General features: G+C 38.0%; 1 protein-coding gene and 1 pseudogene across 3 annotated transcripts in view; both read right to left on the minus strand.

Annotated features, from left to right (window-relative positions):
* The window catches only part of CNTN4 (contactin 4), a 992,918-nt gene that overhangs the window by 725,437 nt on the left and 240,676 nt on the right, over positions 1-26,805 (minus strand). For all 3 annotated transcript variants that reach the window (XM_054551881.2, XM_054551876.2, XM_054551877.2), the window contains exon 2: positions 25,556-25,611. The gene's annotated coding sequence lies outside the window, so the exon portion shown is untranslated. The remainder of the gene's footprint in view (positions 1-25,555; positions 25,612-26,805) is intronic.
* Positions 634-3,640, minus strand: LOC129058545 (adenosine 5'-monophosphoramidase HINT2-like; annotated as a pseudogene).

Below are 26,805 nucleotides of genomic sequence, written 5' to 3' on the forward strand. Positions count from 1 at the left end.
GTGCTTTCAATTACCAGGAAACTAGATTCATTGGGCCACATTTGATATAATTTTTTTCCTTTTACTTGTAATTTCCCAACTCAGTGCAATAAAGTATCCATTGACTTTATTTGCTTCATATGCAAGGCCTGCATTGTAACTATTTAACTGTTCTCCGGGGACTCAACTAGATTAAAAGAGATCTTGAATGGCTCTATTGTCAACAAATGCCAGAAGGTTCTTTTGAAATGATCTAACCTCAGCTAACATTTGAGCGGTTTGTTAAAGGAAATTCTATTGTCAACACTTCCGAAGATTCCAGTAGGACCCCTTTCTCCCTGCTGTGCCAACCCTTAGGGGTCCTTGGAAATAGAAAGATTAACAACAAAATAGAATAAAAACAGCAAGTGCAGCAACTATGATGATGACTATGTTGGAACTTTCCAATTTAATGAATTTCTATCTAATACTCTGCTGGGCACCTTATAAATATCCGGACAACAACTCTGAGATAAATATTATTTCCATTTAATAAAAAATGTCTCAGCGAATCAGAGGGTTAAAGTTGTACTGCCAGCTGGTTTCAGCACTAGTGTTCAAATCTAGCACTGTATGATTTCCAAAGTTAATTTAATTGAAACATATCATGTTGCCCACCCCCAAACCAAGCCCCCAACTAGACAAGGTTAAGGAGTCATATTGAAATATTATAGCACTATATCCAGGCAAAGCTCTAGCTCTTAGATGGCTGAAACATAAAGTTGCCTAGTCTGTTATAAATATTCTATTCTTCAATGATTGTTAAGAAGAGATCATATAACTGGAAATATGCAATACGCATTATTTATTTTCTATTTGTAGGAAATCATCTACATTAAGGCTATAGATTATATGTTACCTTACTATTTATTGTTTCAGTCTTTGGCAGAATTACTACAGTCCATGCCTTATGAAGCTTGCTATCAATACCACCTTGAAGATTACTTTAAATTATACAGAAAGCCACTGAAGAGGATGCTGACCAGTTATTCTTTATCTTCGTGAAAGTCTATAAGAGGAGGAAAGATGTTAGACTTTGGTAATTTTTGTAGACAGTATCAGAGTGCAGTGCAAAGAAAAGAGTTTCCAGAGTCAGGCAGATCTGGATCTAAACTGCAGCTCCCAGGAATTACTAACTGAGACACCCTAGATAGAGATTTTACACATATAAAATAAGTGAATAATAATGTCTACCTCACATGGTTGTTATATAGCTTAAAAATGAGACATATAAATGACCTAGCTCCTCCATGTTGCAGAGAGAGAAGTTGCAGGCTTGGGAGTCTTTCTAGTTCTAACAGCATGTTTACCAATTACTAATTGTAGTCTTAACCTAGTAGGGCATTTCAGAATTTCTGAGACCTGGTTTTCTAATCTTTATGAAAAACAAAACACCTGCTTTAGAGGAAGAAGAGAGGTGACAGGCTTAGCCTAGTCCTGGCACTTGGTAAACAACCAACGAATGTTACTTCCCTCCCATTACATAGGAGACATTTGAAAAATACTAGTTTATTTTCTTTAGTAACACCAAAAAATATTTTACCACAAGGTGACTAAAAACTTGGCTTACTAATGGAGAGGTGCAGAATGAAGATACTTTGACATTTTACCACATAAGAGAATCAGCCAGGCTTTCACTGGTTCAGATATAGATACCTACAATAATTCCATCCAATTAATGGATCATAAGATCCTCCTGTAGAAACCTGGAATATTGTCTCAGCAGATACATGAAAAATAAGAAAATATAAAGAAAAAGGAAAAAAAAAGTCTGTAATGTTCTTCAATTGCTTTATTTAGGCTTTATGTGAGAATCTTACAATAGTTGTTCTCCTCAAAAGTCTTCCCCTGTTTTCATTATTTATGTATGTATTGACTGATTGATTGTTTTTTGGGAGAGAGCAGTTTTATTAACACCACAGCTTCCCTTTTTCTCTTCCCCATCCAGGCACCCAGGTCTAGGGTCCTTGGTCAGTTCAAAGGTTAAAGCTGGAGGCCACTGGAGCTGTCAGCTCCCAAGTAAGTGAATGTGCAGGTAATTTACAGATTGTTCACCCAGCTTCTCATCATTGATCACAAGTCGGTATCCATCTCCTAGGCCCTCAGCCCTTGCTATCTTCTTAGACACAAGGAGTAGGTGTCCAAGAAGCTGCTGTCTTCTTGTTCAGCCTGGTTAATCCGAGGAATGGGCTTCTTAGGAATGACCAGAAAGTGCACAGGAGCCTACGGAGCCACATCAGGGAACACAAGACACTGCTAGTCCTCATATAGAATGTAGGCTGGGAGGCGATGGTCCAGGATCCCACAGAAGATGGTTGGGGCTACACCCCCAGGAAGTGCCCGCTGGGCCTTGGTCATTTCATTCCCTCCAGTCACACCTACAGCTCCTCAGATGTGTGTGCTGCGCAGCCCTGTGGCCGCCATGGCTCTGCAGAGGGCACAACCCAGCTGCCAGCACCATGGCCACCACCATCTTGCCAGAGCTGGGATAAACTCCTTCTCTTGTTTTTAGAATAAAGTTAGAAATCCTTTACATGGAATATAGGAACCCCTGATAGATCTGGGCCCTGCCTAATTCTCAAGCCACTCTCCTTAACTGCTACACTTAGTCATACTTGGTTCCTAACAGTTTTTTGAATGCACCAAGCTCATGCCTACGCTGGTGCCACTCCCTGGAATGCTTAATCAACCTGGTCAACTCTTACACCTCCTTTTTTCTACTTAAATGGAACTTTTACTAGACCCCTCCAACTCAGGTCTTTCTATAGTTCCTGTATTTCTGCTGACCATAAATCACTTATCTATATTAAAATTTTAATATGTATTTAAGTAATTATTTGTTTCACATCTGTCTCAGATCCTGTGGAATTACAGACCTAATGAGAACAGTGTGTCTATCCTGCTCCCTCACAGATTTGCAGGGCCTATCAATAAGCTCACTGCTCAATGTCTACATACTGAATGAAGTCACTAATGCTACGGCCACACAATAGTACAAGAGAAGTTATTTCTTCAGCTTTTTTAGGTAGAAAATATTTTTATTTTGTAAAAGTAAAATTTTTTTATAGCAGCAGAACATGTAATTTCCAGCCTAATTACTCAGCTCTTATTCCAGTACAGTTGGATAAACACATTAGGTAATCAATTTCTCATTTTTAGTGGAGGCTGAATGTATGAGCTAACAATGCCAAAGTCACAGAATGACCCCAGGGTATAGTAAAGAGCAGGGTTTCTCAACCTTGACACTTGACATCTTTGGCCAGATGATTCTTTCTTGTACAGGCCATCTTCTGCATTGTAGGATGCTTAGCAGCATACCTGGCAGCTAGCCACTGGTTACAAAATGGCACCTATCCTCCAGTGTTGACAACTAAAAATGTCTCCAGACACTACCAAGTATCTCCTGAGGGACAAAATTGCCCCTGGTTGAAAAGCACTGAGTTAGAACAACTGTATTAATACAAATTCCTTGTGCTCAGTGAGTTGCAAACCAAGGTGAGTGAGGTTAATACAGGTACACACATAAAGTTATGTTCTAGGAAGGAGATACAGAGAAAATGCTATTAAGATTAAAGAAGAATCTCTCCTCCTTCAAGGATTTAGCATTTCATCATGTATTGTCTAATACAATTTCTATCATGACCATGATACAAGTCACTTCCTTACTTACTTTATGAACTGCTTAAGAAAAGCAACAATACATTGTGCAATACCCACAAAAGAGCCACAGTGAACATTTATAGCAATCAGTATTCTGACTCATTACACTAGAGGAAATCCTGAACCCCACACCACTCTTTCAGATAGGTAAATGTTGAGCATTTAGAAATTTTTTAAATCCCAGTGATATGGTAAGCATTTGTGTCCCCACCTAAACCTCATCTTGAATTGTAATCCCCATAATCCCCATGTATCAAGGGAGAGATCGGTGAAGGTAGCTGAATCATGGGGGTGGTTTTCCCCATGCTGTTCTCCAGATAGTGAGAGAGTTCTCACGCGCTCTAATGGTTTTATAAGGGGCTCTTCCCCCTTTGCTTGGGAATTCTCCTTCCTGCTTCCTTGTGAAGAGGGTTCCTTGCTTCCCCTTAGCCTACCTGCATGATTGTAAGTTTCCTGAGGCCTCCCCAGCCATGCTGAACTGTGAGTTAATTAAACCTCTTTCCTTTATAAATTATGCAGTCTCGGGAAGTTCTTTATAGCAGCATGAAAATGGACTAATACAGCCAGTTTTCAGTACTATGCAATATTGTGTTCATATTTCATTGGGCAAACATATTATAGAAGACTGAAATATGGACAAAATTATATTTTTTCAGTATTTCCAGTTCACTGCAATATGAAATTGAATTGTTTAAGGGATGGGGGGAGCAAAAGGAAAACCCTAAGGATTCCAGAAACATTTTTAAACTGAAGAGTAAAATATTTTTTTACTGCTAAAAATAAGGGAATAAAAATTAATCATTAATTTATGCTCAAATTGACCTTCTGTTTAGAAGTTCTCAAACAGAATAGATTTCTCTTGCAATCTCCTGCTTACTCTTTACCATCCTGTTCCAATGTCACCTCTCCTGTGACGTTTTGCATTTACTTCATGCTTCAAATAACACAGGTCTAATCACAATAAATAGTCATAATCTGTTCATATGACATAAAATATGTAAAAGTGATTATGAGAAGATCTGGCATATAATGCGTGGTAGTTTTTTCCTTCTAAGTCTGTAGATTAAGATGAATAATCTGTTCATCTGGTTTTCACTCTGCTTTGACTATTACTTCCTTTGAAACAAGGTTGTGCTTAACAGTATACTGCACAATACTTAGAATTTGGTAGAAACTCCAAAATATCTGTTTAGCAAGTGAAGGAATTAGTGAATAAACAATCATATATACGCCAGGCGCGGTGGCTCACAACCGTAATCCCAGCACTTTGGGAGGCCGAGGCGGGTGGATCACGAGGTCAGGAGATAGAGACCATCCTGGCTAACACAATGCAACCCTGTCTCTACTAAAAATACAAACAATTAGCCGGGCGTCGTGCCGGGTGCCTGTAGTCCCAACTACTTGGGAGGCTGAGGCAGGAGAATGGCATGAACTCGGGAGGTGGAGCTTGCAGTCAGCTGAGATCGTGCCACTGCACTCCAGCCTGGGCGACACAGCGAGATTCTGTCTCACAAACAAAACAAAACAAAACAAAATCATATATACATGATTTCAGTTAAGCACATGCTAGTTTGGATTTGACTCAGTCTTAAGGTAGAAAATGATTTGTTTTAAATCATACCAATAAAAATCCCTCCATGTTTATATAACTTCTATCAGAAACTACAATTGTTCATAACAGATACAACACCAATTCCAGATAGGAACTCCTAAATGAACACTGGAGTATTATACACTATACATATAATGTATGTTGTGCATTATACGTTCTAATAATTACATAGCTGTACGCAGTTCTCTCCAATCAGATAATAAGCCCATCTGTAAAAACTAAGTTGACTCTATCTGTAAACTCATATCCAGCTAATTAAATGGTGCAGATGTATCTTTGGGGCATCGAATCTTACAAAGTTACCATTTTATTATATGAGAGGGCCGTCATAGGTTGATTAAAATCTGCAAATAAATATTTACAATACTTCATTTGGAGAAGATAATTGTTTTACTTGGATGAGGCGAAAAGGCTCAGAATGATTAAAATATTTGACATAACTATGACATATTCATAAATCTACCAGTAGCACCTAACCACAACTGGAGGCCAGGAAAAAGTACACTCTGAAGAGGCTCACGTAATTGTGAGAGAGAAAACCTCATGCTCCTGCATACACACCCTGCACCGGACTAGCCATATTTCTTCATTCATGACACCCTCTGGTATTTTATAAAAGGAACTTAGTCTCCTTGATCAAGTGACTATATTGGGAATAAAAAATAATTTCTACAAAACTCCAGTATAGCAGTTCGTTATATATAACCAATAAATTGACATTAATAATACTGTTTTAGCTGCATGATGAAAAATCACAATAAATAGTCATAATCTGTTCATATGACACAAAATATGTACTTTAGTACTGATTTGTGTTGCCATTATTTACCATTAATTCTCACTTATACATGCTAACAGGAAAAGCAATGGTGTGGGGAATATGAAATAGTAGATCATCTAAAATCATTTTTAATTGGTTCTGGAAAGCATGTCCTCCTTATTTTTCCCTCAGCAAGTTTACACTATTAATTGTTCAGTTTTTATTACAATTAAAACTTATTCCAGTCACCCAAGAGCATTCTAGGTGCCAGAGGTAAGTAAAGAGAATTATCATTTTGCTATAGCTTAATCCTAAATATATTAAACGCTTCAGGAAATAAGAAGAATATTTGCTGAGTGCTTCCTATGCCAAGCACTGATTAAGTGCTTTTAAATAATGCTGTCATTTCATCCATATTATCCTGCAAGGTAGGTGTTACTGTCTGCATGTTGCAGTTGCAAAAATTGAGGCTCGAAATGGAAAGCTTACTCAAGGTCACAGAAACTACCAAAACATTCTTCAAAATGTTAACTGGACTGTGATATACATCTTAAATAGAAATATTGTAAGCTTTTTTTGTCAAGTATCCTACAGATAATGTTAGAAGAAATTGTTAGAAATCAAAAGAAATGATTTTGCTGCAGTTGACTTTCCCTCATCCACACTAAGTAAAATGTCACATGGGGTACACAGATGTTCCCAATCCACTGATGATGCTGCATACGGTTTATAAAACTAAACGATAAGTATAGAATTCATATATTACATAAAAGACAGTAGCTGGAGTTATTTTAAAAACTTCTAAATGAAATATGATGTATTCTGTAGAGTATTATTTTGGAAATTCATTGAGTACCCCAGTATTTAAATTTACAGGCATTAAAGCATGATACCAAATACATACAGGATTAAGAAGATGATAGCAATTTATAGCAGTTAATCAAAGCTAAATTACGTGTTGCAGGATCATATAATTGGAATTGGACACTATTTATTTTTGCACTGGGAAAGGACACAGACTGCTCACTGGAAAGGTCCTTAATAAATCTAAGTTTTATTCTCATCAGTCTCCTTTAGCCCAAGTTACTCATCTTGTTGCTGAAAATATACTCTCAGCTGTCAAAATTTTATTATCAATCAACAATCTCTCTGCAGCCTGGATTTTGCTTTGCAAAAGCTTGGCTGGAAAATAGATAAATCTGTTTCTGTGTATGTTTATGTTTACAATACCTACTAGAGCTGAAAACTAGACAGCGATAGTGAATTAAGGCGACCTATGCAGTAATTTTCAGTAAAGTGAACAAAACAGCATGAAATCAACATAATAAGTATTACTAGTCCCCTAAGTTGGTATAACAAAATCAACAGAATCTAGCTTTTAATTCCAACACTGTTACAAACTATATTGTCCTTAAGCAAGTAACCCACCTAAACTGAAGTTCATTTCGTTCAGGTCTGAAATAAGAAGGTACACTATTAATTTCTATTCTGAAAAGTACAGTGATTCTGGATATGAAAACAGTATCTTAACGTCATTGCTACTTAAGTACGGTCTGTGGGTCACCAGCATCAGGATCACTTAGGTCTTGGTTAGAAATGCAAAATCTCAGGTACCATACAGGCTTCCTACGGCAGAATCTGCATTTGTAACAAGATTCCTAAGTGGTCTGTAAGCACTTTAAGTTTGAGAAGTACTGGTCTAGTTATCAAGTTGTAATAATAAACAACACCATACCATCTAATCTGCATAAATCTTATTGTGCTGACAGTCCTGGAATTTCTAGTAAAAATGTGCTAGTCTTTAACAGTATCTAAATGTCTCTTACAAAAATTTATTCTTAGTTAAGAAGCTAGATATTCCAAAAAAGGACAAAGCCAAAGACAGCATCTATTCCCTTATCCCTCCTTTTTTAAGCTGTAAAGCACTTTGCCTGTAATAAGTTCCTGAACAGAGCTGAAAAAAGACAGCAACTGTGTCAGAGGTGTTTGAACAAGAGCAACTCCATCTTGAATAGGGGCTGGGTAAAATAAGGCTAAGATCTACTGGGCTGCATTCCCAGGAGGTTGGGCATTCTTAGTCACAGGATGAGATAGGAGGTTGGCATAAGTTACAGGTCATAAAGACTTTGCTGATAAAACAGGTTGAAGTAAAGAAGCTGGCTGAAATCCACCAAAACCAAGAGAGTGAAGAGAGTGACCTCTTGTTGTCCTCACTGCTCATTATATGCTAATTATAATCCATTAACAAACTAAAAGACACTCCCACCAGCGCCATGACAGTTTACGGATGCCATGGCAACATCAGGAAGTTACCCTATATGGTCTAAAAAGGGGAGGAACCCTTAGTTCCAGGAATTGCCCATCCCTTTACTGGAAAACTCATGAATAATCCACCCCTTGTTTAAAATATAATCAAGAAATAACCATAAAAATGGGAAACCAGCTACACATGCCACTGCTCTGCCTATGGAGTAGCCATTCTTTTATTCCTTTACTTTCTTAATAAAATTGCTTTCACTTTATGGACTCTTCTCGAATTCATTCTTATGTGAGATCCAAGAACTCTCTCTTAGGGTCTTGATTGGGACCCCTTTCCAGTAACAACTGTTCTCCCCACCAATAGCTAGAAATGACAAAAGCAACAGGAAATGGAAACACTGATACCTGTATTGGATTCTCTTTGATACAGGATTAGCAGTCAGGAAACACTGAGCCAATCAAGGTAAAAAGCACCCAGGCAACAACTGAGAGGAGGTCTAGAAGGCAGGAAGGAAGTGGCTTCTTGGTGTTAATTGTTATATACTAACCAGGGACAAACCCTGCCCCTGCTACAATTTGAATTAGATCACAATTGAGCATTGATGGCAATTTTCTAAATGTATTTTAAAAATCTTTGGGTTCTCTGCCAAGAATGCAACTCTTTATCTTAGGAGGTCCTGGTTTTTCCTTGTACTAAAAACTGTTTGGAGCAGGAGATTTTTCTCACTGTGGAATTTCTGGTTAGGATACAGAGACCCAATCCGGTGGGTCATGTTAGTCCAGATCTGGGATGGCCAATATCAACTGAATACATACTAAGGTAGAAAGAAGAAACTGCGAAGATAAAAGAAAATACCTTCAGGGGTTGGAGGAGGGCGCAGGAGGGGGTTGGGGAAGAAGAGAGAATGCTAAGTGCCCACAGGGTCCCTGAAATAGGTCCCAAAAATACAGGAAGGTAACCTTTGCTCCTGACCTGAACAAAGCTGTACTTCGTAGCTGTAAGTTCTATGAGATTCCTTGTATCCTTTCAGTAAACTCAACTCTTGTTTGGACTAAATTAAGAGGGTTTCTGTTTCTGACAACTAAGATTTCTTGGCCAAGACATTGATCAAATGTGTGCAATGACAGCATATTTATGCTCCATATTTTTATACAGACCAAAAGTTCCTTGAGATCAACATTGTAATTTTAGCTCATTGATTGACTCACTAGGTGATCTTGAGCAAAATAGCTCTAGTTCTTTACTTTTCTGTATTCCTGTCCTTAAACACGAACAAAATTCTATCAGTATGCTTTGCCACAGGTCAGAAGTTAGGAGAAATGCTGAAGCTACTTGAGAAATAGGCATACTGCGCAAAATTGAAGGATGTTACTAAGCAGATGCTAGCTTGGGGGCATTCACAGCAGTTCTGGCAACTTTAAATAGCTAATACAGCTTCTGAGGCTGCCCAGCTACTGACACAGCAGGGCTTATCCACTGGGAGGCTATGACTCACTTATTCTCCCAACTCCTGGATGTAATCTGACACAATGTATCCCCAAGACACTTCCTGCTGCTAATGCTCCTATTTCTGTCTTGGAGCCTTTTAATTTGTATTTTCCTCAAATGGTTTATGCCTGCTTGTCAAGTGGGATTCTCACCTCACTTAGAACTCCTGGCTCTTTGATAAGGAAGAGTAGGTGGCAGGGAGAGCTGGCATGCCACAGAAACCCATGTAAGCAATCAACAGCTTACTTACAGCCAAGTGTGATTTTTTTTTCTGCAATACCAGCTGAAAGCAGTACAGCACAACTGTCTGCTGCTAATATCAGACTCTCATACACAAAGTCCCTATTAGTACTTCACTGCAACTAGTTGCTCTGCTATCACTCTGGTGGGTGCATTTCTTGAAGCCTACTTAAGTAAATGTAACTCCTTTCACTTAAGGTTCAAAATATTCAGGTTTTTCTTTTCTGGTGGAGTCTCGCTCTTGCCGCCTAGGCTGCAGTGCAGTGGCACGATCTCGGCTCACTGTAACCTTCGCCTCCCCGATTCAAGCGATTCTCCTGCCTCAGCCTCCTGAGTAGCTGGGATTACAGGCACCTGCCACCACACCTGGCTAATTTTTCAACTTTTAGTAGAGACGTGGTTTCGCCATGTTGGCCAGGCTGGTATTGAACTCCTGACCTCAGGTGATCTGCCTGCCTCGGCCTCCCAAAGTGCTGGGATTACAGGCATGAGCCACCATGCCCGGCCCAAAATACTCAGTTCTTATTCAACTGTAGCAATATGGAAGTGATTAAGAATTCTGACCCTGGAGTCAAGGTAGAACTGAATTGGAATCCCAACTCTGCTACAGATTTACACTGAGATATTGGGAAGCTTATGTAACCACTCTAAACTTAAGGTTTTTTAATCAACAAGATGAAGAGATGTTATGAGATGTTGGAACCTACCTTACGTTACATCATAAAAAAATGTGTTTATAAGGATTAGGAAAGTACCTAGTATATCATATGCGCTCTAAATATATAAGCTGTCATCATTATCATCAAGTGAGGACTCCTTTCTGTTTTTTTTTGTTTGTTTTGTTTTTGTTTTTTTTTTTTGACATGGAGTCTCGCTCTGTCGCCCAGGCTGGAGTGCAGTGGCACAATCTCGGCTCACTGCAAGCTCTGCCTCCCGGGTTCCCGCCATTCTCCCGCCTCAGCCTCCCGAGTAGCTGGGACTACAGGCACCCGCCACCGCACCCAGCTAATTTTGTTTTTGTATTTTTAGTAGAGACGGTGTGTCCGGAATTGGTGGGTTCTTGGTCTCGCTGACTTCAAGAATGAAGCTGCAGACCCTCACGGTGAGTGTTACAGTTCTTAAAAGATGGTGTGTCCAGAGTTGTTCATTCCTCCCAGTGGGTTCGTGGTCTCGCTGGCCTCAGGAGTGAAACTGCAGACCTTCCCTGTGACTGTTACAGCTCTTAAGGGCAGTGCAGACCCAAAGATTGAGCAGCAGCAAGATTTATTGCAAAGAGCAAAAGAATAAAGCTTCCACACTGTGGAAGGGGACCAGAATGGGTTGACGCTGCTGGCTCGGGCAGCCTGCTTTTATTCCCTTATCTGACCCCACCCGCATCCTGCTGATTGGTCCATTTTATAGAGAGCTGATTGGTCCATTTTCACAGGGTGATGATTGGTACGTTTACAATCCCTGAGCTAGACACAGAGTGCTGATTGGTGCATTTACAATCCTCTAGCTAGACATAAAAGTTCTCCCAGTCCCCACCAGATTTCCTAGATACACAGTGCTGATTGGTGCATCCACAAAACCCAAGCTAGACAGAGTGCTGATTGGTGCATATACAATCTTCTGGCTAGACATAAAACTTCTCCCAGTCCCCACCAGATTAGCTAGACACAGAGCACTGATTGGTGCGTTTACAAACCTTGAGCTAGACAGAGTGCTGATTGGTGCATTCACAATCCTTTAGCTAGACACAAAAGTTCTCCAAGTCCCCACTAGATTAGCTAGACACAGAGCACTGATTGGTGCATTTACAAACCTTGAGCTAGACACAGAGTGCTGATTGGTGCATATACAATCCTCCAGCTAGACATAAAAGTCCTCCAAGTCCCCATCAAAAACTCAGGAGCCCAGCTGGCTTCGCCTAGTGGATCCCCTGCTGCCCCACAGTCCCGTGCCGTGGGCCCGCACTCCTCAGCCCTTGGGCGGTTGATGGGACCGGGTGCCACAGAGCAGGGGGTGCCGCCCTTCGGGGAGGCTCCGGCCATTTGGGAGCCCACCATGGGGGAGCTCGGCCTTGGCCGGCTGCAGGTCCTGAGCCCTGCCCCGAGGGGAGGCAGCAGAGGCCCGATGAGAATTCGAGTGCAGCGTTGGTAGGCCCGGCACTGCTGGGGAACCAGGCGCCCCCTCCGCCCCTGCTGGCCCTGGTGCTAAGCCTCTCACTGCCAGGGGCTGCCTGTGCCGGCCTGCCACTCTGAGTGTGGGGCCCGCGGAGCCCGCGCCCACCGGGAACTCCATCTGGCCTGCCAGCGCTGCGCAGCCCTGGTTCCTGCCCGCGCCTCTCCCTCCTCACCTCCCCAAAAGCAGAAGGAGCCGCTCCGGCCTCCACCAGCCCAGAGAGGGGCTCCCACAGTGCAGGGGCGAGCTGAAGGGTTCCTCAAGTGTGGCCAGAGTGGACACCTTGGCCTGAGGAGGTGCCCACAGCGAGCGAGGGCTGCTAGCACGTTGTCACCTCTCAACAGGGTTTCACCCTGTTAGCCAGGATGGTCTCAATCTCCTGACCTCATGATCCACCCACCTCGGCCTCCCAAAGTGCTGGGATTACAGGCATGAGCCACCGCACCAGGCCTGTTTGTTTTTATTAGTATTAATTGATAAATCATAATTGTATACACTTATGAGTAAAATGTGATGTTTTGACATATGTAAAAATCAAAAATGATTAAACCGAGCTAATTAACGTATCTATCACCTTATCTCTATTTTGTGGTGAGACATTTGAAATTTACTCTTAGGTTGAAATATACATTATTATTGATTATAGTCACCTTGCTATGCAGTAGATCTCAAAAACTATTCCTCTTGTCTATACACGAAACTTTGTACCTTTTGACCAACAACTCCCCATTCCCTCCCCCTCTCAATCCCCAACCTCAGTAACCATCTTTTTACTACTTTTATGAGTTCAGTTTTTTTAGATTTCATAAACAGTAGTCCCCTCTTATCTATGGTTTGCTTTCTGGAGTTTGTTGATACAGCCAACCACATTCCAAAAATATTAAATGGAAAATTCCAGAAATAAAGAATTCAAAAGTTTTAAATTCTACACCATTCCGAGTAGCGTGAAGAAATCACACTCTGTCCTACTCCACGGGGAATGTATCTACTTCAGATAAAGGGGGATAAGTGAGATCATACATATTTGCTTTCTGTTTTCAAAGCATAAGAACTCTGTTCTCTTTTTCTTTCAAATACAACTAAGTATCATCCACCACTTTAGTGCGAGTAAGGTCACCGTTGTCCCATCTTTGAGGAAGAAAAAAAAAATTGTGGAAAAGTACACTCTCTCCTTCTGCATGCTGAACATCAAGACTTTGGTTTGTGTGAATCTGTGCCACTTTTAACCAAACATTTCTGTGCCTATGTTTCCCGCACTATAAAATGAGATTTGGTCTGGATGTTATCTGGGGTACATTTTACTTATGGTGTTCTATGAGTTTACTCTTTCTAGTTTGACTATTAGATGATCTCATATTCATGGCAGAAGTTGTATGATATAGTTCTCCAATTATGGAGAACTATAACTAACAATGACTTCTCTAAGACATATTTAGTCCCTGACATTTGCTATAAACAGAACTTGAGCTTCAGCAGTCAATATGGTTGAAGCAAACACAATATAGGAACTTTTACAAACACAGAATCACTAAAACAAGGAACCAGTACATTGTACAGAAATTAAGGTATATATTTTGGGCCATTTTCATTGCAGACTATATCATGTGTTGGGAGGCTGCATTAATCAGAATTATTTAGGCTGTGCTAGAGTAATCCAGGAATGTAGCAAATGGCTTCAAACATTAAAGTTTTCTCTCATGCATATTTCTTACTCATGCATAGTCTGGTACCATTTGCCTGCTTTGCTCCCCATTTTCCTTTGTTACATTTGCCTTGCTTAAATTTTCGTTGGTTAGTGAGACATTTAGATAGTTCCTGATTAAATTCAATGTATAGGCATCAATTAAATATTGACCGAGAGCTATTCATTTCTCGCTACTTCATGAACAAAAACAATGAAGAGACATTACAAGGTATTTAGGCCTTCAGTGAATAACAGCTTTAGAAGTGCCTAGAAAAAAGAACCCCTCCTAGAATTCTACTCTATTTTTTTCTTTATTTAAGTAGACTCATTATGTATTTATCTTACACTAGTACAGAGCACTTTACAGCAATTGCCTGGCCCTTTTGTTTAGAATTATTAGCGTCAGGACAAATCTATCCTTGTGTACTTTTTGATGCTCTTTTTGTTTCACTGCCATCAACCACTTGGTGGAAGCTTTTATTTTCCTGTTATTTTTCTCCCTGTGGAGTAAAGATGAGGTTAAGAAGATTATTCAGCAGCTGTGTCCAATCACCTGCTCTCCTAATCCTTGGTTTTTACACTCTTAAAGAACACTGCTGGGGATACCTTAGGTTCTGTCATTACCAACATGGTTAATCCTGTACTTCCCTAAGACTTGGCATCTACCTACTTTGAAGACAGCTGTGACTATGGCTCTCCTTTTAAAACTTCATTCTCCTAGCAAGGATCTAGTTAGATTTCATCTTATCTCTAATCTTTTATTTCAAAGGTGGATGAAAAGGTAAAACAACCACAATGACTTCTCTAAGACACATTTAGTCCCTGACCTTTGAGACAAGTGCCTGTCTCGCTTCAAAATAGATCTTAATGGCAAGGGTGGATTGCTGTAAGTCTATTCCCTGTCCCTCACAGGCTCAGAGATATGTTAATATCATCCTTTTGTATGCTATTTCATCCTGTTCATATAAAGTTGACTGTTGTTTCTCTTCAATTTCAGGGCACCAATCCTCAGGTTTAAGCTTCTCCAATTTCTCTAGCTTGTTTCGGGTTGTTTCAACATTCTCAATGTGTTATATAGGTCCATTAGTACTCCAAGATCTTAGTCCACTTTGCATTGGTATGTCTCCACTGGGTAAGATTATCTGAGTCCATGTGTTTGCAAAATCAGAGCTATGCTAATATTCTGCAGATAGTCCATCATTCCCTACAAGCCTGGATTTTTCACAAATTTTCTCTACAAGTTCAAACAAATGTATCATTTTTACATTTTCCTTAAAATTTTCATGGATAAAACATGAACTGACAGCAATTCATTGGCAACCTAGGTAATATCTGTTAGTACATCTTTGACTGTGATGCTCAAATCACAGAGTCTGATTCTGTGACCACTTTTAAAGAGGATACTCTAAAGGGAATTACACTGTATTCTTCTGGGTGATTTATGAAGTTTACAGTCCTTCATTTCACATGCAATTAGAAGGGTTATTGTGTACTAAATGTTCTAAAGACTGTTTTGCAATTTTGAAGAGCTACTATGTGTCTTAGTTTAAACATGAAAAGGTTAAAAATGCACCCTAATTTCTTTAGGTAAAAGGCAGTAGTGCAGGCTGAATTCAGAAGGTCATGTGAAAAAAAAAATATGTCAACAAGCACTTTGTTAATATTAACTCTTGAGACTCTTAAAATGGCAAACATAATTGCATTCATTTCTAGGTATAATAAGATATGATGGTTCTTTATATACAGGTGCCTATAAAATATTGTAAACCAAACCAGTTCTGGTAAAACATTTATTGCAATAATGTAAATTTTAAAAGATTTCAGCTGGAAATAATTAAAGAATCAAATATTTACAGTACTGGGGACAAAGTTGTATCTTTCCTAAAAGCTCATCAGATTTAAATTTGCTTAGCTTGGAGAAGAGAATGCATTTATCTAAGGCATATAGTTTCAACTTCTTATTTTATAGATGGGGAAGCTTGAGCCCAAGAAAGTTTAATGACTTGTCTAACATGACACAATTGATTAATATCAAAATGGAAAGAAGACAAGAGACCTGGTATTAATTCTTGTTTTTCTATTGAGATATGAGTCATAGGGTTAAAAGAGCATTGTGGATAATGTAACTTGAATAATTTTTTATAGGCTAGGAAGCTGATGTTAGAAACTTCCAGTTTTGAAAACATAATGAACCCAGCTAATATAGATCAATGACCACCTGAAGGCACAGAAAAATAATGAATAAAATATAAGTAAAACAATTTTTAAAAAAAAATCTGTCAAGTTTAAGGAAAGGAAATGGAATGCTGAAGGTCTTATAAAGGAACAGAGGAACTGAAGACTCTGCAATAAGTTTCAGTTAATGTGGTGGTGGTTCAGGGACAGGGTGGTTCTCACTATAGGACTGAGGGCTGGTGAGCCAGGGTATTGATGTCTAAGGAGGGACAGGAGACATAGTCTTCCAAGCACAGGGAGATATATCTAAAGTCCCTATATAAAACACGGATTCCCTAAATCCATGAAAAGAAGCTAGAAAAATGATGCAAATGGCCTCAACAAGAAGTGAGGAATTCTGTTGTCTTTGGACTCAATATGACCCCTGTAAGAAATTAAAACGTCACGTGTGGGCCAAGCGTTAAGTATATGATCTAATTTACTCTACTTATAAAATGCGAGAAGTTAACAAAAACTGATATGTGACCTTTTATATCCTAAAGACTCAATAAAAGCAAAAGCAGAACCACTCTTGGGGAATGCTGTCACAACACAGAGTTCACAACATTCCCAAAGAAAGGAAATAGTTAACTAAGGTAGGCTCAAACTATAAAATTACCAACTATATGTGGAAAGAAAAACTACCATGAAAAAGTTCAGTTGGCACAGTAAAAGAAACATACAGAATAAGCACTAAAAATAATAAAAGATTAATGAACATGAGGAGAAATTAAGAGTATGTAAAATAATTACAAATAAAAAGGAACTGAATCCATGATAAAGCAAGAAAACATGACTTAAAAAAAAGATAAACCAAAAAGAGCTTCTAAAAATTAAAACCAGAAATTGAAATTAAAAAAAAAAAATGAACATTTGGAGTAGCCATGCAGTGCTTTTCATAAATATTACAGTTCTCCTTTGTTTCCAGGTGCATATTAAGATTGTATTTCCTGGCCAGGCATGGTGGCTCATGCTTGTAATCCCAGCACTTTGGGAGGCCGAGGTGGGTGGATCACCTGAGGTCAGGAGTTCGAGACAATCCTGGCCAACATGGTGAAACCCTGTCTCTACTAGAAATACAAAAATTAGCTGGGTGTGATGATGGGCACCTGTAATCCCAGTTACTCGGGAGGCTGAGGCAGGAGAATCACTTGAACTCGGGAGGCAGAGGTTGCAGTGAGCCAAGATCATGCCACTGCACTCCAGACTGGGTGACAGAGGGAGATTATGTCTCCAAAAAAAAAAAAAAAAAAAAAAAAAAACATTTTATTTCCTTGTAGCCTTTGGAGTCATCCATTGGCTTCTTTTGCTAGTGGAATGTGAGGAAAAATGACATGTGTCAATTCTAGGAGGAAGCTTTCTGAGCCAGTTTATGATTCCACAGGTTCTCTTTATTTTGCCTTCGCATTCCCAGATGGTGCCTTCATCAAGACAGAGCTCCCCTGTTAACTTTCATTGAGAATGTTGCATGAGAGAGAAATAAACTTTTCTTGTTTTAATCCATGACACTTGGGGCTGTTTGCCAATGCAGCATGAACTAGCCATCCTGATGATACAAAAGTTAAGCAGCGGAATAGACACTGATGAACAACAAATTTAAAAACCGAAGGACTCCAGAGGAATTTTCTTATAATGCAAAATGAAGACAAAGAAAAAAGTGAAAGGCTAGCTAGGAGTTATGAATAGGAGAAATAAATGGTCCAAATATGTTTAAGAATGCAGAAAAGAAACAACAAAATAATTTTAGAAATACCAATATTCACATAAATAATAAATGAGAATTTTCTACAACTGGAAAAAAGTGTGTCCTGAGGTTGAAAAACAGAACAGCATAAGAGAAAAACTAAACATAAATGCATACTTGGACATATCACTGTGAAACTGCAGAACTCCAAATGTAAGAAATATCTTAAAAGTGAGCAGGAAAAAAAAAGACAGATCACATACATAAGAATATCAATTTGACTAACAGCAGATTTCATTATCTGTAGTAATAAAGGATAGAAAACAATACAACAATATCTTTATGGTATTGAGGGGAAAATACCATTAACTAAGAATTCCAATCCTAGCTTAACATTTTTCAAGAATAACAGCAAAAGAAAAATATTTAGTGATACAAAAAAAATAGAGAGTTTACCATTAAAAGAAGCTACTAAAAATTTAATAGGTACTTTGAGCAAAAGAACTTACACTCAAAGGAAGTGGGATGCTGGAAGCAATGATAAGAAATAAACTGTTCAGTATATGAGAAAATCTATGTAAGTTAAGCCTTGACTGTATTAAATATAATAATAATTACTAACAGGAAGAAAAAGTTGAACTAAAATAATATGCATAGAAAAATAACTTGGAACTTTGAGTGATACAATCTGAGTTAAAGAATTTTAGGTTTTATTTGCGAACATTAAATTTGACTTTGCTAAGGTTAAAATTTGGCAGAGCACACTAAAAATGAAAACAGTGAAACGTCCGAAATAATAAGAAATTAATGGAATTTAGAAAAGCAGTTAATTTAGTAGAAGGTGGAGAAACACTTAGAAACAAAAAACCTGACATAAAGTAAGGTGATGGAAAGAATGTTAAAAATATTTCAGGAATCAAAATAAGTGCAAAAAAATTCAATTCCCTTAGTAAAAAAGAAGGGGGAAAAATTCACACTGAAAAAATCCAACTACACGCTACTGAAAGGAGATACACATAAATTAAACATAAAAGTTGAAAACAAATTAGGAAATCTCAGGCAAATTTAATTTAAATGAAGTAATATTTTGTCAACAAGCATTATCAGGAATAAAAAGAGGATCATGCCATAATTGTCAGAGGATTAATTCATCAAATTTATAGAAACTCGGTGCCCATTCATAAGTAGCCTATCAGAGGGTCACACAATAAATTAGTTGTGGTGCAGAACTATAACCTCTGCTTATCGATCATAATATTCTCTTCCTTTCCTTTACAGTACTTAGCATAATATGTATTTTTTCTACTTGTATGTTATTGGTCCCCCTATTAGACAGCAAACTCAAAATTCCAGAGGATATACATATATTATTTGGCACCATATCACCTGGTCCTAATACATGTTCTGGCATGTACTTAGCTTCCCAAAAATAGTTGTTGGGAGAACAAATGACACCCATGCTCCTGATATTCTGGCCATTCAACATAGTATAATCCTTTCCATTGACCATAAGGAAAAGCATAAAACATCACTTGGATCAAATGGAGCAATTCATATACATATTTTTTCATACTTAAGATTAAAAATTTCTGCTTAACATTATAGCTTATAAAATACTTCACAGAATAACACAATTATCCCTTAGATTTCCAGATTATAATTTTCATTTCAATTTCCAAAAACAAAGGTTTTTTAAAAAGAATCTCTAAAATGTATCTGAAAGGATTTAAAAAAATCATAAAAATGATAGACAATTGAATCACACATTTTCAGGCAGTGGCTTATTTTCTTATTGGCAGCAGCTTAAATTGTATTCAGAAGCATATGCATGGAACATTTTAATATAAGGCCACAGGGATGTGTTCTCTTAGTTCTAACATCTCACTTACAGCATGTTAATACTCTTCTCTCAGCACAGGTAATGTTACCTCTGCTAGGAAAAGCTCTGTCAACTACCAAGAGAAACACAGAAAGAATAAAAATCATGTTTCTCTGTCAACTATTTCCCTGTTACATCAAAAGTCCCTCGGGGGCTGATTAAATTCATTAAGTCCTAACAGAAATTCTAGCCATTCTTTTCTTTCTGGCTAAGATGCCAGGAAGAGAAAAGCCAACCCTGGAACAGTTGAACTGCCAAAAATCTAATGTGATAGCTTAATATTTACAACCAAATAATACTAATTATAAAAGTATCAATTATGGAGGGTCTATTTCCTAACTGGAACCACAGTAGGTTCATGACATTTATTTTTCCTAAGCTAACAAAAGAGCTAATCAGTACCCTTATTTTACATTTTGAGAAATATGAGAGAGGTAGTCAGTGAAATATTTAGAATACAAACTCATTCCTGTCTGACCCCATCATTCAGAATCTCAGTATGAAACTGTGAATCCTGATGTTTAAAAATTTTTCCTGGGCCAGGCACCGTGGCTCATGCTTGTAACCCCAGCACTCTGGGAGTCTGAAGCGGGTGAATCATGAGGTCAGGAGTTTGACAGCAGCCTGGCCAATATAGTGAAACCCCATCTCTACTAAAAATACAAAAATTAGCTGGGTGTGGTGGCAGATGCCTGTAATCCCAGCTATTCATAATGCTGGGGCAGGAGAACTGCTTGAACCCTGGAGGTAGAGGTTGCAGTGAGCCGAGATCACACCACTGCACTCCAGCCTGGGCAACAGAGCTAGACGCCATCTAAAAAAAAAAAAAAAAAAAAAAAATTTGACCTGGCCTTTGGCCTTGGCAGTCAGGTCAGACAGGACTCTCAGGAGGGCAGTATGTGTGGATTTGAATGACGATCTGCTTATTTTGTTATATCACTGATATAGTTTGGATGTTTGTCCACTCCAAATGTCATGTTGAAATCTGACCCCTAAATTGGAGGTGGGGCTTAGTGCGAGGTGTTTGGGCCATGGGAGGTAGACTGTTCATGAATGACTTGGTGCCATTCCTTGGGTAATAGTAAATTCCTGCTGTATTAGTTCATGCAAGAGCTGTTTGTTTTTAAAAGAGATTGTCCTCTCTCTTCTCTCTTGCTCCCTCTCTGACCTTGTGGCATGCCTGCTGCCCCTTTGCCCTCTGTCATAATTGTAAGTTTCCTGAGGCTGTCACCACAAACAGATGCTGCTGCCATGCTTCTTGTACAGCTAGAAGAACCATGAGCCAAATAAACCTCTTTCCTTGTAAATAACCCAGCCTCAAGTATTCCTTTTCAGCAATGCAAAAAAGACTCAGAATGTCACCATAGCTATGTTACCAATGGAGGGTCTTGACTATTAATTGTCCAGGTTCTTGGCATTTTGAACAAAGAATCGGACAAAACACACAAAGCAACAAAAGAATGAAGTAATGAAAGCACAGGTTTATTGAAATGAAAGTGTACTCCACATAGTGGGAGCAATCTTGAGCAAGTGGCTCAAGAGCACTGGTTACAGAATTTTCTGGGGTTTACCCTCTAGAGGTTTCCCATTGGTTACTTGGTTACACTATGTAAATGAAGGAGTGACCCACGACCAGTCTGGTTGGTTGCAGAGAGTCACCAATAAGAGGCTGAAGTGAAGTTACAAAGTTACACATGAAGACTTTGCCCGTGACCAGCGTGACTGGTTGCAGGAGAGGACTAATCAGAGGTACTTTCCATTTTTCATCGGCAATGCAGTACAAAGGGAGTAGCCTCTAATCCTTTTGTTAATTGGTTCTGGGGAGGTGGGGTTTTCCTTTTGATTCAGTTGTAGGAAGTCAGTGCAAATTGCCCTTAGGTTTACCCTGCCTCCAGACCCTATTCTCCTGCCTCAGCTGAAGATGAAATTTTGTGTTCCTAAAACACATATTTCCTTATCTATTACTTTATTGAGATGTAATTCACATACCACAAAATTCACCATTCACTGCACAATTTAGTGGTTTTTAGTGTATTCACAAGGTTTTACAGCCATCACTACTCTCTAATTCCAAAACATTTTCATCACCTCCAAAAAGAAATCCTAGTAGTCAGTCACTCCCTGCTTGCATCTCTCCTTAGTTTCTGGAAACTATTAATCTACTTTCTGTCTCTATAGTTTTGCCTATTCTAAGTATTTCTTATACATGTATATTAGTCCATTCTCATGCTGCTAAAATAGACATACCTGAGACTGAGTAATTTATAAAGGAAAGAGGTTTAATTGACTCACACTTCAGCATGACTAGGGAGGCCTCAGGAAACTTAAAATCATAGTGGAAGGGGAAGCCAACAAAATCCTTGCTCACATGGCAGCAGGAAGAATAGTGAGAGTGAAGTGAGGGGAAACACCCTTCTAAAACTATCAGATCTCATGAGAACTCACTCACTATTACAAGAACAGCATGAGGGTCACTGCCCCCTTGATTCATTTACCTCCCACCGGGTCCCTCCCACGACAGGTGGGGATTATGGAAACTACAAGATGAGATTTGGGTGAGGACACAGCCAAACCATATCAACATAGAATCATATAATATATGACCTTTGGTGTCAGGCTTCTTTTAATTATAATATTTTCAAGGTTTATCCCAGTTGTTGCATGTATCAGTACTTCATTTTCCTAGTGTATTTTAATTGCTAATGTACCCTAACAAAAGATGAAAATTTTTGTACCAATCCAGAAAAAGAAGAATGTAACTGTCTTCTATTTTCCCTATGAGTGCAGTTTAGACTAAATTTTCTAGCATTAATAAAGTAACCTAACATGACCCAAGCCTATGAAGAATATCACAGTCTCCATTTTACAGATGGGTAAAAAAAAGAGGTCAGAGAGGTTATCTGTTCAAATATTAGATGCAGGAATTCAAGTACAGAGCTTCGAAAACAAAGCCAGAATTATTTTTACTTTGTTGATGGATATATAATAAGAACACCTAAATGGCCCATTCAACCACTGACACTTCTTTGTTCAAACATTTAGAAGCAAAGCTAAGCCTCCACATTATATCAATCCATGTATCTTTGGGTAGCTAAGGATATTAAACTCAAGTGCCTACTGGGGCTAGATAGATAGCAAATGGCATGGTGTGACAAACTGGAGAGGGCATTGGAAGGCTGCTATTGTTCAGCTAAGCCCTCTTTGTCATCTGGAAATGCATTGTCCAGGATAGAAAGTTATTATGATTTCTTTTAAGAGAATTTAAAAAATCATTTTATGTAAAATCTCTGAATTTTTAAGTGCTGGCAACAAGTTAAACTTTATTTTTATTTTTGAAATTACTATGTTAAAAACAGCTATTATGTAAATCAAATTAACTGTTTTGGGGACATTCTGTCCCACAGACTACAACTTTACAATCTGTGGTAGAGGAAGAAAGGCCAGGGCAGCACCAGAGGGTACCTGGGCCTTCTTTGAGTAGAGTCCAAGGGGCATCATCAAAATGAGAGGGAACCGACCTCCTGCCTTTCAGTCCAAATTCTGGAAAATTTCAACAACTTAAATTTTAAGAGAGGAATTAGAATAGGGAAGATGTCATTAAATCTTTCATTCTTTCCATGGATAGTTATGCAAGACATCATCTGTGCATGCACTGCTAGGTTCTTGGAATACCATGAAGAACAAGAAGATGCAATCCCTGGCTTCAGAAGTTTACAGTGGGAGGGTAAGATAATGAAGCTAGCAATTACAGGACAATGTGATTATCATATCGTTTACACTGATGTTGGCACAAGAGGGAAGCCTCACTCTAACAGGCATTTGAGTTCAATATCTTCAGCTACACAAAGATATGTGAATGAATAGGATCAAAGAAACCAGAGAAGTATTCATAAAGGAAATAAATTTTCAAGTGGAATAAAAAGAGTTGATCAAAGATGGAAAGAAAGAATAGAATATTCCAAGGAGAAGGAACACAATAAGTAAAAGCAAGGGAAAATACAGCACATCTAAACAAGCTTGAGGACACTCAGAATATCTTGGAATACTGTTGCTGCCTTAAGAAAGATGGTTCTTGCTGGAGGAGAGGGACCTCGTGGAGCAGCTTGCACTGAACTGTGAGCTGCGCTCAGACCCAGGAACATACCCAGTCAATACTGCAGAGTCTGTTCCAGATCAGACGACCCAAGCAGCTGATCCCATAGACTCATAGGAAATAATAAACAGTTATTGTTTTTAGCTACTGAGTTTTGGGGTGTTTTGTTACAGCACAATAGCTAATTGGTTAAAAAAACACCTTACTCAACCTTAGCTTATGAAAAAGATCTGAAGAATCAAGTGAAATAAATTTCTGATTCTCTCTCTCTCTCATATATATATCTCATATATATCTATCTCATATATATCTCATATATATATCTCATATATATATCTCATATAAAATTTATGACAAGGTCTTGCTCTGTCACCCAGGCTACAGTGCAGTGGTGCAATAACAACTCGTTGCAGCCTTGACCTCCCAGGCCCAAGTGATCCTTTCGCTTCAGCCTTCCCAGTAGTGGGAGCACAGGCATGCACCACCATATCCGGCTAAATTTTCCTATTTTTCATAGAGACAGGGTCTCACTGTTGTCCAGGCTTACTATTTTTTTTAATTGAGGGTGTTAAAAATCTGAGAATCTGAATTATACACTAATATTTTATCCAATGTTATCAAACCCTGTACTGAATATTTAATTTTTATCTTGCTTGGGAGAAAAGCTGTCCATCAAGAGATAATTATTATATCATTAAAATAAACAGCATTTTATGTATACCAATGGAATGAGACCTTCCTCTACCCCATGTTATGATTATTTTCCCATAAATACCTTGTTAACAATAATTAACTTTAATTTCACTAGACTCTCTTTTTAGGCATACTGTTATGAGTGAATTAGATGTCCCTAAAAGATCTGTTGAAATCCTAATCTCCAAAATCTGTGAATGTGACTTTTTAAAAAGGGTCTTTACAGATAAAAATCAAGTTAAGATGTGATCATATTGGATTAGCATGGGCCCTAATTCAACGACTGGTATCTTCCTAAGAAGAAGAATATCTGGACACACATAGAGGAGACAGCCACGTGAATTGAAGATAGAGGCAGAGATTTGAGTGATGCATCTAAAGCCAAGCAACACCAAAAATTGCTAGCAACCACCAGAAGCTAGAGGAAGCAAAGAAAGATTCCTCCTTAAGAGCTTTCAAAGAGGAAGCATGTTCCTGCCGAGAGTTTCATTTCAAACTTGTAGATTCCACAACTGTGAGAGTAAATTTCCATTGTTTTAAGCCACCAGTTACTTTATTAGATCAGCATCAGGAAAGTAAAACATAACCATTTTACTGTTTTAGATCTATATATTTTATTAAGGAAAAAATTTGCATACATTCTAGACAGTGAGTTACATTTCTCATGTTTTATCCCTTCAAAAGCTTCGACTTTTAAGACCTGAGTATTTATAGGACTGCGTTAACTTAATATTTGTGTTGGTTTGACTGCTAAAACATCCTCTTCTATAAAACCATTTGGCAAAAGTACAACAACTTTATTCCCAATATACACTTTCTATGATTACAAATTCTAAAATTTTTGAATTATCTAATTAATCTAAACTACAGAAAACCTACCTTAAGTATCTTCTCCAGAGAGAAATGGAAATAGTCTCTATTTCTTAGTTTCAGACTTTAATTTATGTAACTTCACTACTTTCATTAATTTCAATATTCATAAAAACATCAAAAACAATCTCATGTTATCACTCTGTAAGGGAAGGTTTTTAATGTTTCCATAGAAACTAAGGATGCTAATCAAGGTGAACTACACATAAGGAAAATCTTCCCTTGTGGGAAGCTTACCTTTCAGGGAAGCTCTTGAAGACACATGCTGTGGAGTTACTCTATGTCAATGATTCCTAGAATAAAAAGAAAAAAATACACAAATAAATACATTTTTTTCAAGTATAGATAGGCTTATGTGTAGGTGATGCTTACCTGTAATCTTCCCCATCTAAAATTAAATTAGATTGGATTAGGATGAAGTAAAAATTAAATACATTTGGTATAGATTTCCAGCTTCATAGAATTGTGTAGATTAGGATCCAGGATCCATTCTCTGCCTTGCCTCCCATGAGCTGAGTGACTTTTGAGAAGGCCATCACCACTCTATCTTTCCCTTGTTAGTATGATGGCTCTAGGAGCCTGCAATATTTTATGGCATTCAGATTCAATAAAAGAGATAATTTCTTAAGAGGGTACATGAAAAGGATTTTAAAATAATAAAAATTGAGCAATAAATGGAGACGTCTTTTCGTTTTTGTTAGGTATATGAATACATAAAATGAGGGTACCTAACAGAAACACTCTTCACATAAATTGTACACTCTCTTAAAGCTACTGACTTAAACTTTATTGTGAAATAATTTTTGCCTCAGAATATTTTTCCCTGAAGAACTAAATTTATTTTCCCTGTAAATATATAAATACACACATACTTAATTTTACATAGAATAAAGGTATATATTTATGTTTTCATGTTTATTCATATGTGTATCCTCTAACCAAGTTTCTGCTATAGATCACTTCTTTGTAAAATAACTGTCTTATAGTTTTAATAACTGAAAATACAATTTTATATAGATATATATAATATAGATTAGCTAATCAGAAATATCTTTAATCATACAATTCTACTCTGGCTTATTCTTAAATATAACATAATTGATTGGAATAAAAATGTTATAGTTTCTTGATTAGCCACAAATACATGATCTTTTCTTAAGTATATGCCTTCTCTGGCTGAATTGCAAAATAATTCACCTCTATATTAAATACCTAACTACCTTTACTCTCAGGATAATATCAATAACAACCAGAAGGTAGAGACTAAACAGGTATTTTTCATATGGCTAATATATTCAGAAATATAAAATAATCCCTGATCTTTCTCATATATCCCCAAAACAAATAAAATTTCATAAATGATGACATATGTAAGAAAATGTTTCCTATGGATTATGAAAAATTATATATTCACATCAATTCTGAATCACAAATACATCACCATCTGTTTGGTTTTAATATGGTCAGTTACCAGCTGTATATACATT

The sequence above is a fragment of the Pongo abelii genome, chromosome 2 (assembly GCF_028885655.2).
Source record: "Pongo abelii isolate AG06213 chromosome 2, NHGRI_mPonAbe1-v2.0_pri, whole genome shotgun sequence".
In the NCBI taxonomy this organism is placed as follows: Eukaryota; Metazoa; Chordata; class Mammalia; order Primates; family Hominidae; genus Pongo; species Pongo abelii.